This window comes from Xenopus laevis, chromosome 1S (assembly GCF_017654675.1).
Source record: "Xenopus laevis strain J_2021 chromosome 1S, Xenopus_laevis_v10.1, whole genome shotgun sequence".
NCBI classification, from domain to species: domain Eukaryota; kingdom Metazoa; phylum Chordata; class Amphibia; order Anura; family Pipidae; genus Xenopus; species Xenopus laevis.
This window is the reverse complement of record NC_054372.1, coordinates 188759652-188776723: the sequence shown is the minus strand read 5'-3', so window position 1 is coordinate 188776723 and position 17072 is coordinate 188759652. Positions and strand designations below refer to the sequence as shown.

General features: G+C 41.8%; 1 protein-coding gene across 3 annotated transcripts in view; it reads right to left on the bottom strand.

Annotated features, from left to right (window-relative positions):
- Positions 1–17072, bottom strand: part of pdzd2.S (PDZ domain containing 2 S homeolog) — a 200281-nt gene that overhangs the window by 133197 nt on the left and 50012 nt on the right. The gene's annotated exons all lie outside the window — the stretch shown is intronic.

Here is a 17072-nt window from a genome sequence, read left to right as displayed (position 1 = left end):
GCTGCAGGGACAAAGATCATGAAGCCAGATTTAAACAGATAAACTGGGATTCTATTTGGAGGATTATTTTGCTGCAGCCACTGGTTCTGCAGAGTTGGAGAAAGTTTGTATTAAACAATACAAAAACTATAAAATCCACATTAGATTACATGACAACACAGGACCCAGTGCAGTCTGTATATTCTGATTATTAATCAGTCTTGTTGTATCGGCTTCTGGCAGATATTATTTGACTTGTGCTGTTTTAATAGGGTTTTTTAATAGGATTAGGATTTTTATATGGATTTGAATGCACCACAACTAGGGGTAGGCAAAAGAGGCATGTGTCTAGGGCACAATAGAAAATAAATAATTGGTGTGTGAGGAAGAGATGGTAGAACGAAAACTGGTTTTCACGGGACAGTCCCGATTTTGACAGCTCAACCCACATTGTTACTGAAATGTCTCAACTTTCTCTTTGATCTCCTACACTGAACAGCCAGAAAAAGATACAACATTTCTAACTTAATAGGCTTTTTGCAGAGAGGTCAGAATAGATACCTTTGTAACAATTTAAGATAAAAAAAAGAAACAATTGAAACAATTTAAGATACGCAGGTCCCTTGGGGAAACTGTGACTTGCAGCTTAAAAAAGCAATTCATCTTCTGCAAAACTGTAATTACACATAAAAACCACAGAAATGTGTTCAAACTTTCATAACCTTAAATTTTGTAAAATGGACATGGTAATTAGGGGGTGTGACCACAAAGATGGGCGTGGCCCACGCAGAAACTCTTTTTGTCTGTCTTTCTATTTACAAAATGTGGAGGGAACAAGTGGACTTGGGGTGGAGACTTGTGGTAGAGGGAACAAGCGGACTTGGGGTAGAGGGAATAAGCGGACTTGGGGTAGAGGGAACAAGCGGACTTGGGGTAGAGGGAACAAGCGGACTTGGGGTGGAGGGAACAAGCGGACTTGGGGTAGAGGGAACAAGCGGACTTGGGGTAGAGGGAACAAGCAGACTTGGGGTGGAGACTTGGGGTAGAGGGAACAAGTGGACTTGGGGTGTGATAGACAAATGCATGGGAGGATTTGTTAATCAAGCAGAAGAGGTGACATTTTAACCCAGAGTTGGAAGGTTGGTGACCCAAGTAGTAATGCCTTTGATTTACCTTTAGGGCACTGGCACATGGGGAGACTTGTCGCCGGCAGTATTGGGCAACTAATCTCCCTGTGGGTCAGTGGAATTTTACTGGCTAGCAGGGAGAGAAGGGGTGCGGTCATGTGCGTGGGAAATAGGAGCATCTGGGGACAGGTCAGAGAATATACATGGAAAGAGCAGCAATGGTTGGCTTTAAAGGGCAGGGTCAGACCTTGAAACAGTGCCCAGCTGGCTAGTGAAATACTGAATGGACGGCAGCTCTACTTGGGCATGAAAACGACTTGGCCCGACTCTGCAGTGCAAATTTAAGTTCATTTAGGTTGGTTTCTGCTTTATAAATTAAATATGCAACTGGCTAAATATCATCTCCAACCCCCCCAATACTACTAATGTTGGAAACCTTTTCTACGTGTGCAAATCCCATGACAGTAATAACGTAACATGCCTGCAAATATTCATTTTGCTTATGGCGTCTTATTAGTAAATAAGTGGCGTTATTTGTTGGAAAAGAATGAAAATGGGCTTTAATGGATGACTATTTTCGACATAATGGACCTCAGGTGGGAAATGAAAAGTCTCAGGAAAACAGGATTCCAGCTTCCCGGAGTCCACAGAAAGGCACTTAGAGAAACCAAAGACAATTTGCTTCATACTCCAGGGATCGCGTTAAATCACTAAATGCAACTTACCATGCCAAGGAAATTGTATTTTGCCTTTAAAGTCAAGCAACACCATATTCAAGATATTCAAGATTCACCTCCACGTGTGGGTTCTGGTTGGATTTTATTTTTCATTGGGGCCCCATTCTATTTGTCAGCAGGACCCTCCACCCAGGGACAAGGTCACCATTTGGTTAATAACTAGGGCCCCTTGGTGGGAGGGCTCTACTAACATACTCGAATAGGGCAACATGATTCCTGATTTCCTCTGAACTATAAACACTACATCACTGGGTTTCCTTTTATGATTTTAGTTCTTCTGTTGAGTCTCTTTTCTAAGAAAATAACCCTTTTTTTATTTTGGCCTTTCCCTTTATCTAGGCGTTTATAACCCATGTTTTGCGCAACCATAACATTTCACAGAAAGTTATAAAAAAAAAAATTAAGACGAAAACTCTCAAAACCTATATTTTAAATTGACATTTTGGAACCCGGCTGCAATAGGATCCCCTTGTTTTTTTGCTTCAGTGGGAAATCTCTGGCAGGGTCCGTGCTCCGTCGCGTAGGAAAACAGAGCCGTAGATATGCACTTTTGGGCCAGAATTGCACAGAAAAGGAAGTGGAAATCACAGGCTGCTATGAAGTCGATGACATTTATTACAAGTTCAGTTAACCGCTTCTTTAGGATTGTCCTGTACAGTTAAACCCAGAACTGAACCAACTCCTGTTTCTGGAGAGTTTTGATGGTTCGTGTCCATGTAAATTTTAATCTGAAAAGAGATTATATTTCAGGACAGGGAGGGGGACATATAGCAGAAATAATCTGGGGCCCAGTTTTAGGAACCTGCCTCCATCTCTTTCAACAACCACTCGAAGATCCAGGAGTCATAGTCTATACCACTGTACTAGGCAGGAAACCTTTTATAAAGGCTCATTACGACTTTGATCACTATGCGATTCTTTGTGGAAGCTCCAAGGGAATTTAAGGGCATAAAACCTTGGGAAGGCACAGAGTTAAAGTCGAAATAGGGCGAGAGACTCCAAAAGCCCAAGACTCTTGGAGTGCACTGGAGTTTTCCTTGATATAAATAGGAAATACCAGTCTCAAAAATATCTATAATTATGGATTAAATGTCACTTATGGCACTAAAAGTATTTCATGGAAAATAGAAACAGGTAGCCATATGTAAATTTAACATTTATGTTGTGGAAGGCAGGGTCTAAAGTGCAAAAAATGGGTGCAATCCATTATTTTGAGGAGCAGGATGGGGAAGATACACAGAAGTCCCCTCCCATCCTCTAACTAGTGGATCATTCTTGTGCTTACTGCCGGCACTCTTGGGCCCTATAGTTATCTTGCACTTCTGCCCAGTGGAATAGTAATTTACCTCTTCACTGTGCCCAAGTGATTAAAAGGGGTGGTGGAGCCTATTGGCCAATGTATATATAGTGAATAAAGTACCCCCTATTGTAAAATATAAGGATATTATAAGTTACCAAGGAGTTTCATGACCATATAAAAACTCAAGGCTGAAGGCGAGTGTTTTTATACAGGTCATGGAACTCCAAGGTAACTTCTAACATCCTCATATTTTGCAACTGGGGGTACTTTATTTATTATAATACACAAGTTTCAGTGAGTCATGTGACAGAAATGACATCAGAACTCACCGTTTATAACTGATGACATCAGAACTCCCCGTTTATAAGGATATAATTTACAGGATATTCATAGCTTTTGTGTATTATATAATTATATATAATTATATAATTATATATAAATATATATATATATATATATATATATATATATATATATATATAAATATTTGCACTATGCTGGCACTGTATACAACCTAATTATTCCTTCTGCAGCAACTTTAGTCATTAGATAGATAGATAATAGATAGACAGACAGACAGACAGACAGACAGATAGATAGATGATTAATAGATAGATACAGTAGATAAGTTAGATAAGTTAGATAAGATAGATAAGATAGATAAGATAGACAGACAGACATGGATAGAGATAAAGATGGCAGACATGGATAGAAATAGATGATAGATAGATAGAACGACAGATAGAACGACAGATAGAACGACAGATAGAACGACAGATAGAACGACAGATAGAACGACAGATAGAACGACAGATAGAACGACAGATAGAACGACAGATAGAACGACAGATAGAACGACAGATAGAACGACAGATAGATAGTGGCACTTAAAGCTTTTACTCCCTACTGAACTTTATAACAGGAGGACCAGTGCAGGATCCATAAAAACACAGATGAAGAATGCGAAGGGCCATAGAAACGAGACAAGGGAATGGCAGTCAGGAATGGGCAGGCACAGAGCTCGAAGTGACAACACTAGATAATAAGAGGGCTGTACTCCTGGCATTTTACTACAGCCCTATGCCTAAGGTACATCAGTCCTCTACCTAATCATTATTCTGCATTAGATGCCCTGGGGGAGGGGGTTTAGGGCACCTGGTAAAATGAATTCTCGTGTGTGTGTGTTTGTGCATGAGACAGCTATTTGTATGAGCAGTATCTGGAGGAGGTTTTTATGGCGAAGTTGAATTATCTGGCTAGGCTTACTAGCACTACATAGCTTGATGTCACCAAGGTAAGCATGGGCTTAAAGCTCAAACAATTTAGCAGTAATCATTTATTTATAATGTATCTAAGAGCTTTCGTCTTTGTCATGGATGCTTTCACTTTCCAGTGAAGAATAAAAACCTAATCAGATGTTTAATATTGCAGAACAGGGTGTTAAAGGGCCACCAGATCCTGAAATATTTCTGCCGAAATGTGATTGGCACCAGGGATTAAAAATGCTGGCATGGTTCTATTCAGTCTCCCTTTAGATACTACAAGAAAAACAAAAGAAGTTGATCGGATTATGGAGAGGGATATTTATGACCAGATTCAGATGGTCCCGTCTCTACAATCAAATGCCATGCCCCTGAATAGTAGCTCCAAACCTTTATCTGACTTTTTGTTATGCCGGTAGGAGACAATAAAGTAGCCAGTGAGCCAGCGAATGGCAGCTAAGGGAAGACTACGGCTAGGGATACAAGTGGCGGAAAAACACAGGCCTAGAACCCGCTCCTCCACTGTTCCACGCGCCTGCATTGCCTAAAGACACGACCGATAGCTATTCTAGACTGGATAAAGTCAAACTTAAGAAGCATCACTGTTTTTGTTTTTGAGCACAGACAATAGTTCAGTATTTTCTATCAAGCAACAAATGTGCATGTTTAGCAGACACTCGATACTGCCAGATTCCAAGGTGAGGAGGTCACTTTGCACATTTACTGATGCCGACCTCAAACAACATGCAACGAGCAAACACGAGAAATTCCAGGGGTAGCGTGAGCTTGGCGTTGGCTAAGGGCACAGACTTCTACCGTAAAATCCAAAAGAATTCATATATCCCTTCTTTTCTACGGCTGCAATGTGACAGCAAAAGCTTTTCATTCATGCCAAACATTAAATGACTTAAAATATTGTTGTCATGGTTGTTTGGAAAGTTTCTTTTTTGGGAGGTAATTGAAGAAAGGAACATCTGCAGCGGTTGAGATCAGAGAGCTGACCATCATGACTAATTACAAAACGACGGCTATATTGGGATTAACAATGATGAATGTCTCATTGAGAGACTGGTTGATGTAAAGAACTAGAAAGCACATTATTATAACTGGCTGTTACCATGCGAGGAACAAAATGCTGCCTCCCACCCTGAACTGAAACAGGATAACTAGCTTGATATCCCTTGTGAAGGTCTCAAAGTAGCATGATAAAATATAACTATTGCTCAGTAAGTATAGGGGCTGATTCACAAAAGGCTGTCATTCCTTAAAGGAGAAGGAAAGGCTAAAATTAAGTAAGCTTTATCTGAAAGGTCTATATAAATACACCTGTAAACCCTCAAAGTAATGCTGCTCTGAGTCCTCTGTCAAAAGAAACACTGCATTTCTGTCCTTCAGTTGTGTACACATGGACTTCCTGTTTTCATCTTAAACCTCCAGGGCTAGGGCTTGAGCATGCTCAGTTTGCTCCTCTATCTCTCCCTCCCTGCTGTAATCTGAGCCCAGAGCTATAAGTGAGCAGGGAGAGACTTACTTACGTAGGTACAGTAAAGCATTTGGCAGAATAAATATAGTGTTATAGCTTGAAGTAGTGTGGCAATTACTATTGGCAATAAACTGCTTCGGTAGCTTCCCTTCTCCCAGGGTACACATTGCATTTGTCTGTGGTGATGGGCAAATTTGCAAATTACGTGCGAAATGGTGAAAAATTCACCATTTCTCGTTTTTGATGCCGGCGCCCCTTTTTGACGCCGAACTTTTCCGCCCGAATTTTTGCTGGCGTTTCAAGAATTTATTCGCTGGCGGCGAATCACGCAAATTCGCCCATCACTATTTGTCTGCCATGGGGCTTTCAGGTAGAAGAGATGTGGATAAAATTCCCCTCCATACCTGGAGTTCAGTACTGGTTCATGACATAGGAAGCACATTTGCCATTTATCTTAAAGGAGAACTAAAGCTTAAAGTGGACCTGTCACCTACACATAAAAAGCTGCATAAAGAAAGTCCTTTGCAAATTAAATATGAAACTCCAAAAAAAAATTTTCATTAAAACATCCATACCTGTTATAAAGGTGTTTAAATATCTAAACTGTCAATCAAATATTACCTGTCCAGTCAATTACTTTCACTTTCCATCCAGCAATTCCTACATATCACTGCTCTCCTCACATTCCCGCTTCCCTCCTCAGGCTCTATAATTGTGTAGGGCACTGTACATGGACATTAGGTCCCCCATTCTGGTGCATACACATGATTTTGGGGTGATACACAATTTCCCTTAACAACCGTGTCCACAAAATGGCTGCTGCCTGCTTGCTGTGATTGTATAATTCTAAGACATAAGGAAACAAAATTTAAATAATAAATACAGTGTAAGTAAATTTATTTTGCTCAACTAACATGATAGAAAAGAATTTGAAATTATTTCTTAGGGTGACAGGTTCCCTTTAACAAAGGCGGTAGCACCCTGTTCTCGGCTCTTGCTTTCACCGCGCAAGGAGCCCTCGGCTAATCGGATGCCGCCAGGTCTCATTAAGAGAGGTGCCAAGTGAAGGGTTCTGGACGAGCAAAGGGGCACGATGGTAAAGCAAAGTCCCTGGGCAGAAGGTCACAGTACAGGGCGTAGACAAAAGGTGTAGTCAATCAGGCTGGGTCGGGGCAGGCAGAGTACAAGCGGAGTCAGACAGGCAAGGGTCAAACCAGGAGATCAATCAGAGGGGATACGGATACAGAAAAGTCGGTTACCAGGCAGGGACAGGATTCCAGAAGTCAGGATAGTCTTAGAACAGGCAGGGGTCACAACAGGTAATCAGATATCAGGAAACAGAAGCCAAATAGCACAGACGCACCAGGAACTCACTAGGAGAAAACCTATAATGGGCAAAGAATTACACAATGGAATTCCCTTTTATAGTGTTTGAATTTCGCACCAATGAGCTCTGGTGTCATCACGCCAGCACCTTTAAATCTAGCAGAGGAGCGCCGCGCAAGCACTAGGGAACTGGCCTTGAGAAGAGGAAGACCGGCTTTGCGGGCATCCCCGCCGAGAGCGCATCGGGCGTCCCCGCCGGCCCACTAGACCACCAGGGTGAGTAGCCCTCACACTATGAAAGGAGCACGTTTTCTGCTGGATGATTTTCTACGACCCCTAAGCTTAGCTTTTCAACAGCAGAGCCCACTGAGCATGTGCAGTGCCACTGACACTCCTAACAAAATCCAAGACGGGGAGCTACAACTTTGAAGTCCTGAATCATTATTGTTACAGGGATTCTGAAATTTTAGCGTGGGGCATTAATCTCAGTATATAAAATATGGAATTTTAGGGTTTAATAGGAAATGGTTGTTGCGTAAGTTACGCCAATCAAAAAATTTGGGTGGCCTTACTATTCCTAATTTTAGGTTTTTTTTGAGATTCTTGTGTGGCATAGGCCTCTTCACAGATATAAATAGTGTTGCTGTTGACCAACTTCCTCTATACAAAGGGATCCTGAAAGTTTTAGATGAACCTGCCTTTAATAAGATATCATATATTACTGACTTTTGTTTTCGACCCTCTTCTGATAATTTTAATCAGAAAAGTGGTCATCCTTAATAAAAGTTAACATTAATTCCCATCACTTATTATCCTCCACTAAGAATTTTAATAAGCGCATTAAGTGTGAGGGTTGGCGAGTTCAGCATTTTAGATTGATCCATCTAAACTATAAAATTATTTTATTTGAAGAATTCAGATGGTATTACATTTTCTTATTGTCCCAAATGCAAGTCAGAGAATGCTTCTCTCTTTCACTATGTGTGGGAATGTCCTTTCATTTCTGAATTATGGAGTAAGCTTGAAAATTTGCTCCCCTACATCACCCAATGCACAATGTGCGTATTTTAGTTCTGAAGGGCTGTACTCAATTTGCTGACGCACACAGTCCTATTCAAAAGAAAGCCAGTAGCACACTGAGTCAGGTTGCAGTTGTGTTCAAAAAGAATTATTTTATTAAGCCCATATGCAAAAAGGCAACGTTTCGAGCCTACTAGGCCCTTTCTCAAGCCTAGTAGGCTCGAAACGTTGCCTTTTTGCATATGGGCTTAATAAAATAATTCTTTTTGAACACAACTGCAACCTGACTCAGTGTGCTACTGGCTTTCTTTTGGATATCGATTTGACCCAGTGACAGGGGTGGGTCTCACAGTACAGCACCTGGCACTACAAAAAGTGTGTATTTGGGAGGTGAGCGCTCCACTTGATTGGCACACAGTCCTATTGGCAGCTCCAGAAAATTGAGCCAATAAAGCAGGTAATTGTTTCCTCGCCATGTTCTTTTCCCTGCCCACCACTTTTTTTTCCAGGGGAGACCACTGCACACACATAGGCCTTTAGGCGCATACACCATCAAGTATTTCCCTTGTGCAAAGCTCATAACAACCATAACATCTCCAGTCCAGCTGCTGAACTCTGTCAACTGGCAAATGCAGCGCTTGACCTTATTTTGGAACCCATATTATATCCAGAGGCAACTGCACTGTGTTTGTGCACCACCAATACTTATACCCTGTGCCCTCGTCTTATCCAAACCCAAGTCCTTTCCCCATTTCCAGGCTTTCTAGAGTCAGAACCTTGTCGCTACTGATTAACATCACAGCCGAAGTTGTTGTTGTAATGTTACTGTTCAAGGAGGAAGCCGTAATGGGCAAATGTATAATTAATTGGGAGCTGGTTTGCACAGGCACATTTCTCTCTCTTGCCCCCCAACAATGGACACAGATCAGTCACCGTGGCACATTAGTGGCTTTAACTAAAAACTACACTCACAGCAGCCTCTTGGAACAATCCAATCCAATCTTATTATTATTATTATTACAGGTAACATGAGAAAGGATTTTTATAAAGAAAAATGGAAATAACATCAGATGTAACATATGTTCCATGCACTCACTCCATGCCATACTGATGGGTAAGTGGAGGTTCAGCATTCCTATCTATGAACATCACCTGATATCAGCAGCTTCCACCACCCATTGACCAACTCATCATCTCCTATGGATGTATAAAGAGTGATTCACCCAACACACCCAATTATCCTGCCTGATCCACCAGCATATGCCCCGCACCTTCCCTGCCTGTGTAAGTCTTGCAAGAGGTGCATAGTGCACAGTGTGTGAGAATGGGAGGCTTCAATATCATGAAGGGTTAATGGCATCAGCTCCATCAAAATACCAATACATCTTTAAGTACATCTAATACTGGCTCTGAGAATAAAGAGTTACAGTAACAATTGTTCTGGACCCACCTGCGCCCCAGGCCAAACACAGATGCTTCACATACTCACAGCCTGATGCTCAGCAGATGATCGGAGCTGTTACTGATGTATGGCAGGAGCTTTCTCTGCACATTCTGTGGCCTCATCAGGGCTTATTCTGGGGCAGGCAAAGACGGCACTTGCCCTTGGCTCCCTCCCTGTCTGATAATGGGAACACTTTTTTTTTTCCAGAAAGTTTTTTTTTTAATAAAGGGGTTATTGGCTCACCCCGAAGTTTTAGCTTTGCTTGAGTTTCCATTGCATATCCAGGAATATGGGGTATCGATACACCAAATCCAGGATTCGGTTTGCTATTTGGCTTTTTCAGCAGGATTCAGGCGAATCCTTCTGCCTGGCCGAACCAAATCCTAATTTGCATATGCAAATTAGGGGCAGGGAGGGAAATCGCAACTTTTTGTCACAAAACAAGAAAGTAAAAAATGTTTCCCCTTCCCACCCCTTATTTGCATATGCAAATTAGGATTTGGTTCGGTATTCGGCCTTTTGCGAAGGATTCGGGAGTTCGTCCGAATCCAAAATAGTGGATTCGATGCATCACACTATATTTAAAGGAATAGTTCAGTGTGAAAATAAAAACTGTGTAAATAGATAGGCTGTGCAAAATAAAAAATGTTTCTAATATAGTTAGTTAGCCAAAAATGTAATGTATAAAGGCTGGAATGACTGGATGTCTAATAAAACAGCCAGAATCCAACTTCCTGCTTTTCAGCTCTATAACTCTGAGTTAGTCAGCGACTTGAAGGGGGGCCACATGGGACATTTCTGTTCAGTGAGTTTGTAATTGACCCTCAGCATTCAGCTCAGATTCAAAAGCAACAGAAATGACCCATGTGGCCCCCCCTCAAGTCTCTGATTGGTTACTGTCTGGTAACCAGGGTAACAGTCAGTGTAAACCAAGAGAGCTGAAAAGCAGGAAGTAGTGATCTGACTGACTTGTTATACATAAAATCACTCCAGCCTTTATACATTACATTTTTGGCTAACTAACTATATTAGAAACATTTTTTATATTGCACAGCCTATATATTTACCCAGTTTTTATTTTTACACTGAACAATTCCTTTAAGGATGGCCGGCTGCTATCTCTGGTCCTTCTATTCTGTTATTCCATAGAACCACAATGGAACCCTGACAGCAGACACTTCTCCCTCGCCATTAGATTAATAAATCACATAGTTTCTAGTGGAAAACAGGACCGCCTTAGTGAGAACACAATTTTAACCACTAAAAGGGCTAGAACAATGTAAATACTAGGGGAAGCCATATAGTCTCACTGAATATCTATGATAAGTACATGAACTTACTTTGCCCCAGATATTACAGAACTACAACACTCTACACAGTAGATTGGGTTGCAATCTCCTCCTCTATTGATGACTCTGGGGCTCATTGACTAACAGTGGGTACTAGGGTTGCAACCTTTTCAGATAGGGGAAACCAGGTAGGGGGTGGTGCGGATGACGTTGGGGGCATACCGGTGACATCAGGGGGGGGATTGATGACGTGGCAATCAGGGATTGGAGATCAATGTCCTGTCCGGATTTCCTCATTTGGAAATACAGACAGGCAGTTTTCACCCAGACAGCCCTTCCAAAAATCCAGCTGTCCAGGTGAAATTTGACAGATGGCAACCTGGGTACATTTGCAGAAGCACAGAAACCCATAGCAACCAATCACAATTTGGATTCAGTCGTCGGTTGCAGCATCTGGCTAAATAAAGCTAAACACTGATTGGTTGGTTGTGAATTTCAATCCGCATGCACTCACCCTCATACATCCACGGGTCCTGTTCCACCAGTGCTACAACATATAAAGCGTCCCCGGATCCAGACGTATGTGCATAGCTTCAACGATTAGGAATATGGAGCACACAGGTGGTTTGGAAAAATCACGCCTTCTTTATTGAAAAAGTAATAGTAAAATCATCCGTGCAGTACAAATGTGGACATGACAACCCCCACACTTACTGATTGGTTGGTTGCCTTGGGTTACTGCCGAGATGCAAATGTGCCTCGTGTTAGTAAACAAGCCTGGCATCAAGGGTCTTTGTAACAGGAAAACATGATGGAGTACTTATCACTGCCGTATGGCAAAAAAAAAGCCTTCTACCATCATAATAATGCTTTCTTAAAGGAGCAGTAATGCCAAAAAAATCAAGTGTTTTAAATTAATTAAAATATAATGTAATGTTTCCCTGCACTAGTGCAATTGGTGTGTTTGCTTCAGAAACACAGCTATAATTTAATATAAACAAGCTGCTGTGTAGCCACGGGGGCAGTCATTCAAAGAACAGGTTACATAGCAGATTAACAGATTAACTCCTCTGCTGTGTATCCTGTGCCTTTTCTCCTTTTTCAGCTTTGAATGGCTACAAAGCAGCTTGTTTATATAAACTCTATCAGCCTTTCTAAAGCAAACACATAACTTTTACCAGTGCAGCCAACACTACGTGATATTTGAATTACTACAAAACACATTTATTGTTTGGCGTCACTGTTCCTTTAACTAACATGTTGTTCCTTAAAGTGGCTTAGCTCTTTTAGGAGACAGATCTGCAAAGACAACTTTAAAGAACATCTTTATCTGATGGATACTGGACTCTTGAGTATGTACATGGGCTACAACCTAAGCACAATTCCCCCTTTAAACGGATTCTGTCATGATTTTTATGATATAGTTTTTATTTCTACATTACACTGCAAATAATTAACTCTACAATATAAAATGTCATTCCTGAACCAGCAAGTGTATTTTTTAGTTGTAATATTGGTGTGTAGGTGCATCTCAGGTCATTTTGCCTGGTCATGTGCTTTCAGAAAGAGCCAGCACTTTAGGATGGAACTGCTTTCTGGCAGGTTGTTGTTTCTCCTACGCAATGTAACTGAATGTGTCTCAGTGGGACCTGGATTTTACTATTGAGTCCTGTTCCTAGATCTACCAGGCAGCTGTTATCTTGTGTTAGGGAGCTGCTATCTGTTACCTTCCCATTGTTCTGCTGATGGGCTGCTGGGGGGGGCGATATCATTCCAACTTGCAGTACAGCAGTAAAGAGTGACTGACGTTTAGCAGAGCACAAGTCACATGACTGGGGGCACCTGGGAAACTGACAATATGTCTATCCCCATGTCAGATTTTAAAATTAAATATTCAAAAAATCAGCTTGCTCTTTTGTAAAAAAGATTTCAGCTGAGAAGTCTGCTGTTTTCCCATGACAGTATCCCTTTAAGGGCAGAGACGCACGCTCCGATTCAGGGAGATTAGTCGCCCAGCAAAAAATCACCTCTTCTTCAGGGCGACTAATCTCCCCGAACTGCCTCCCGCCGGCAATTTACATTCTAGCCGGCAGGAGGCAGTTCGGGGAGATTAGTCATCCCGAAGAAGAGTCGATTTATCGCCGGGCGACTAAATCTCCCCGAATCTGAGCGTGTCTATCTGCCCTAAACATCACTCTGAGTGGTACGCTTTCCGTAGTCACCCGAAATTTCCTTGTGAGGCGACTTTGGAAAATGAGGCGCATTGATTATCATCCTGCCAGCAATTTACATTCTAGCCGGCGGGAGGCAGTTCGGGGAGATTAGTTGCCCTGAAGAAGAGGTGATTTTTTGCTGGGCGACTAATCTCCCTGAATCGGAGCGTGCGTCTCTGCCCTTAAAGGGATACTGTCATGGGAAAACATGTTTCAAAAGGCATCCGTTAATAGTGCTGCTCCAGCAGACTTCTCAGCTGAAATCTTTTTTACAAAAGAGCAAGCTGATTTTTTGAATATTTAATTTTAAAATCTGACATGGGGATAGACATATTGTCAGTTTCCCAGGTGCCCCAGTCATGTGACTTGTGCTTTGATAAACATCAGTCACTCTTCAATGCGCCTCGTTTTCCAAAGTAGCCTCACAAGGAAATTTCGGGCGACTTCGGAAAGCGTATCGCTCCGAGTGATGTTTAGGGCAGATAGACACGCTCAGATTCGGGGAGATTTAGTCGCTCAGCGATAAATTGCCTCTTCTTCGGGGTGACTAATCTCCCCGAACTGCCTTCCGCTGGCTAGAATGTAAGTCACCGGCGGGATGGCAAACGGTGCGCTTCCAAGTTGTCTCACGAGGAAACTTCAGGCGACTTTGGAAAGTGTAGGGCTCAGATTGCCATCCCGCTGGCGATTTACATTCTAGCCAGCGGGAGGCAGTTCGGGGAGAAGAAGATGTGATTAATCGCCGGGCGACAAATCTCCCTGAATCAGAGCATGCGTCTCTGCCCTAAACATTCTTTAAAAAGGCAAGTGTGGGAAAGAAAAGCTAATTTGGAGGGGGTAGGGAAAAGGGGAGCTTAAAGAGTTTTATCTAACTTTAGTAGTTGTATTTATGCTGGAAAAATAAAGAGGGGGTTTATTGTCGGCCGTGAATATCAGCAGCCAGAGATAACGCCTCAAAGGCTTGTCCTAAAAACATTTCCTCCTAAGAACATTTGTTACGGCTCCATTAAAAACACTTCTCTCGGCACTAGAACAGTACAAAGTGCACACGAGTCACATTCACTGAGGCACATAAAGGAAAAAATAACACGGCTCCTGTTCTAGGTTTTGGGAACACAATGATCAGCAACAGAGCCGTTCTAAGTCTAAAGCTATTAGAATAATAACAAGCAAACACCGGATTGGTTGCCAGGGGTTGAAGGATTTGATTTCCCTTAAAGGAAAAGTAAATTTTCTTCTAAGCACAATGTTCTTACAATTAAAAAAATGTAAAACTGCTAATATAATGAATGTTGTAAGAACCATTGACATAAAAGGGTTTATAATATGTTTATGGCTGATGGCACACGAGGAATTTAGTCGCAAGTGGTAAATCTTCGCTACTATGGGCGACTAATTTCCCTGAAATTTCTACCTGCCGGCAAGAATGTGAATCACAGGTGGGATAGCATTCGCGTTGCTTTGTTTTCCCAAGTCCGAAGTTTCCTTTTAAGGCAACTTTGGGAAAAATGATGCAACGCAAATGCTGTCCCACTGGCAATTCACATTCTTGTCGGTGGACGGGCATTTCAAGGAGATTAATCGCCTGCAGTAGCAAAGATTTATCGCTTGGCTACTAATCTCCCCAGCCTTGGGTTCTGTTGCTGTGATTCCTCAACCCAACACCTTTGTGCAACAAACTATGTTGATTGTCAAGGACAGCAAGGGCAGAAAGTTATTATGTTTTACATTTCAGATCAGCAAACAAATTCAAATTCCTTCGGCTTCAGGAACAGGCGCACAGGCCTGATGTCATTTCCACTGATGTCACATCACCGGAAATTTTGTGGCAGGTCCCCCCCGACTGCGCTCTCTGCCAGGTTGACAGCTCTGCTTTATAGATGACATTTTTGGCTAACTATATTTTAAACTTTTTTATTTTTATTTTGCACAACCTATCTATTTAACCAGTTTTTATTTTTTACCCTGAAAACATTTCTTTAAGGAGGAGGGAGTATTTGGGATGTTAATTGGGGCAGAGTGAAGCCCCGTAGAAGATCAGACAAGAAGGAACAGTGACACTTTAAATTAACTAGGGATGCACCGAATCCAGGATTCGGTTCGGGATTCGGCCAGGATTCAGCCTTTTTCAGCAGGATTCGGCCGAATGCTTCTGTCCAGCCGTACGGAATCCGAATCCTAATTTGCATATGCTAATTAGGGGTGGGAGGGAAATCGTGTGACTTTTTGTTACAAAACAAGAAAGTAAAAATGTTTTCCCCTTCCCACCCCTAATTTGCATATGCAAATTAGGAATTGGTTCGGTATTCGGCCGAATCTTTTGGGAAGGATTGGAGGGTTCGGCAGAATCCAAAATAGTGGATTCGGTGCATCCATAAAATTAACACTGCCCAAACTGCAGCCTTTCAGTCATTGATAAACTATAACTTCCAACACCTCCTGGAGTATTGGGAGTTGAAGTTTAACAAAGCCTGCAGGGTTGGGTAGTCATATTTCATAAAAGCCACATGCCTCTTCTACTCAGTGGGGGCCCATACTGCCTCACTTTGGTCTTTATGAGTATAAACACCAATAAAGTACCTTTATAATTAGGGTTAATGATCTCAAATTGGGGCAGTCTGGGACCCCATAGAGTAACCATTATAGGTAGGTAGTGACACACTGGGCAAGATGGCAACAGTAACAATGTGAATAAGTGTTGCCCACCCTGTAGCCCTTTAGCAATGGACAAACATCAGCTCATAAGACCCCCTCCCTTACAGCCTTAAGCTAAAGGGCAACAAGTTGAAACAGCCCTGTTTTAAAGAAGGGGAAGGGCTCTGTACCCATAATAAAAGTACCATTTATTATTATAAAATTGGGGCAGTGTGGGACCCCATAGAGTAGCCACTGTAGGAATGACGACAGTGACTTTAAAGGGGAAGTAAAGTCTAAAATAGAATAAGGCTAGTTATGCTGTATTTTGTATACAAAACATCAACTTACTGCACCAGAAAACTAATTAAACAAATGATTTATGCTTTCAAAGTTGGCCACAGGGGGTCACCATCTTGTAACTTTGTTAAACATCTCTGCAAGACCAAGACTGTGCACATGCTCAGAGTGGTCTGCTTAGGGATCGTCAAATTATCACAAGTCAAATAATATCTGCCAGAAGCCGATACAACAAGACTGATTAATAATCAGAATATACAGACTGCACTGGGTCCTGTGTTGTCATGTAATCTAATGTGGATTTTATAGTTTTTGTATTGTTTATTACAAACTTTCTCCAACTCTGCAGAACCAGTGGCTGCAGCAAAATAATCCTCCAAATAGAATCCCAGTTTATCTGTTTAAATCTGGCTCCATGATCTTTGTCCCTGCAGCTGGAGTTGGAAACAGTAAAGGGGATGTAAAGGCAAAAATAAAATCCAATACAAATCTCAACACATTCGCCAACTGCTCTACAGGTAAACAAACAAAGCTGCTTGAGTTCTGGGAAGTGAGTCGGGGGTGAGTGCTGTTCATAAGTATGATCGTTTCCCTGCAGAGCAGTTAGGGACCATCTATCCTCAGCAGTCAGAGCAAGTAAAAACAAAGGGAGAATTTCACTGCATACAGTCAGGTTTGTTATAAAAACGGTACATATTTTTTTAATTAAAGTATATTGGAGTTAGGTTTCTTTTTCATTTAAGTAAAAATGGGATTGCATTTTAATCTGTACTGCCCAACCTGCACCTCTTCAGCCTACTACAGTCAACTACAACTCCCAACACATCAATGCCAGGAGGAGCTGGGAGCTATAGTTTGACAACAGTTGAAGGGCAGCAGGTTGGACAGTTATTTAAAACGAGCCCCACAAAGTCTGTATTTCTGCAGGACTCTCTGCTCATAGAGACCAATAATGTAC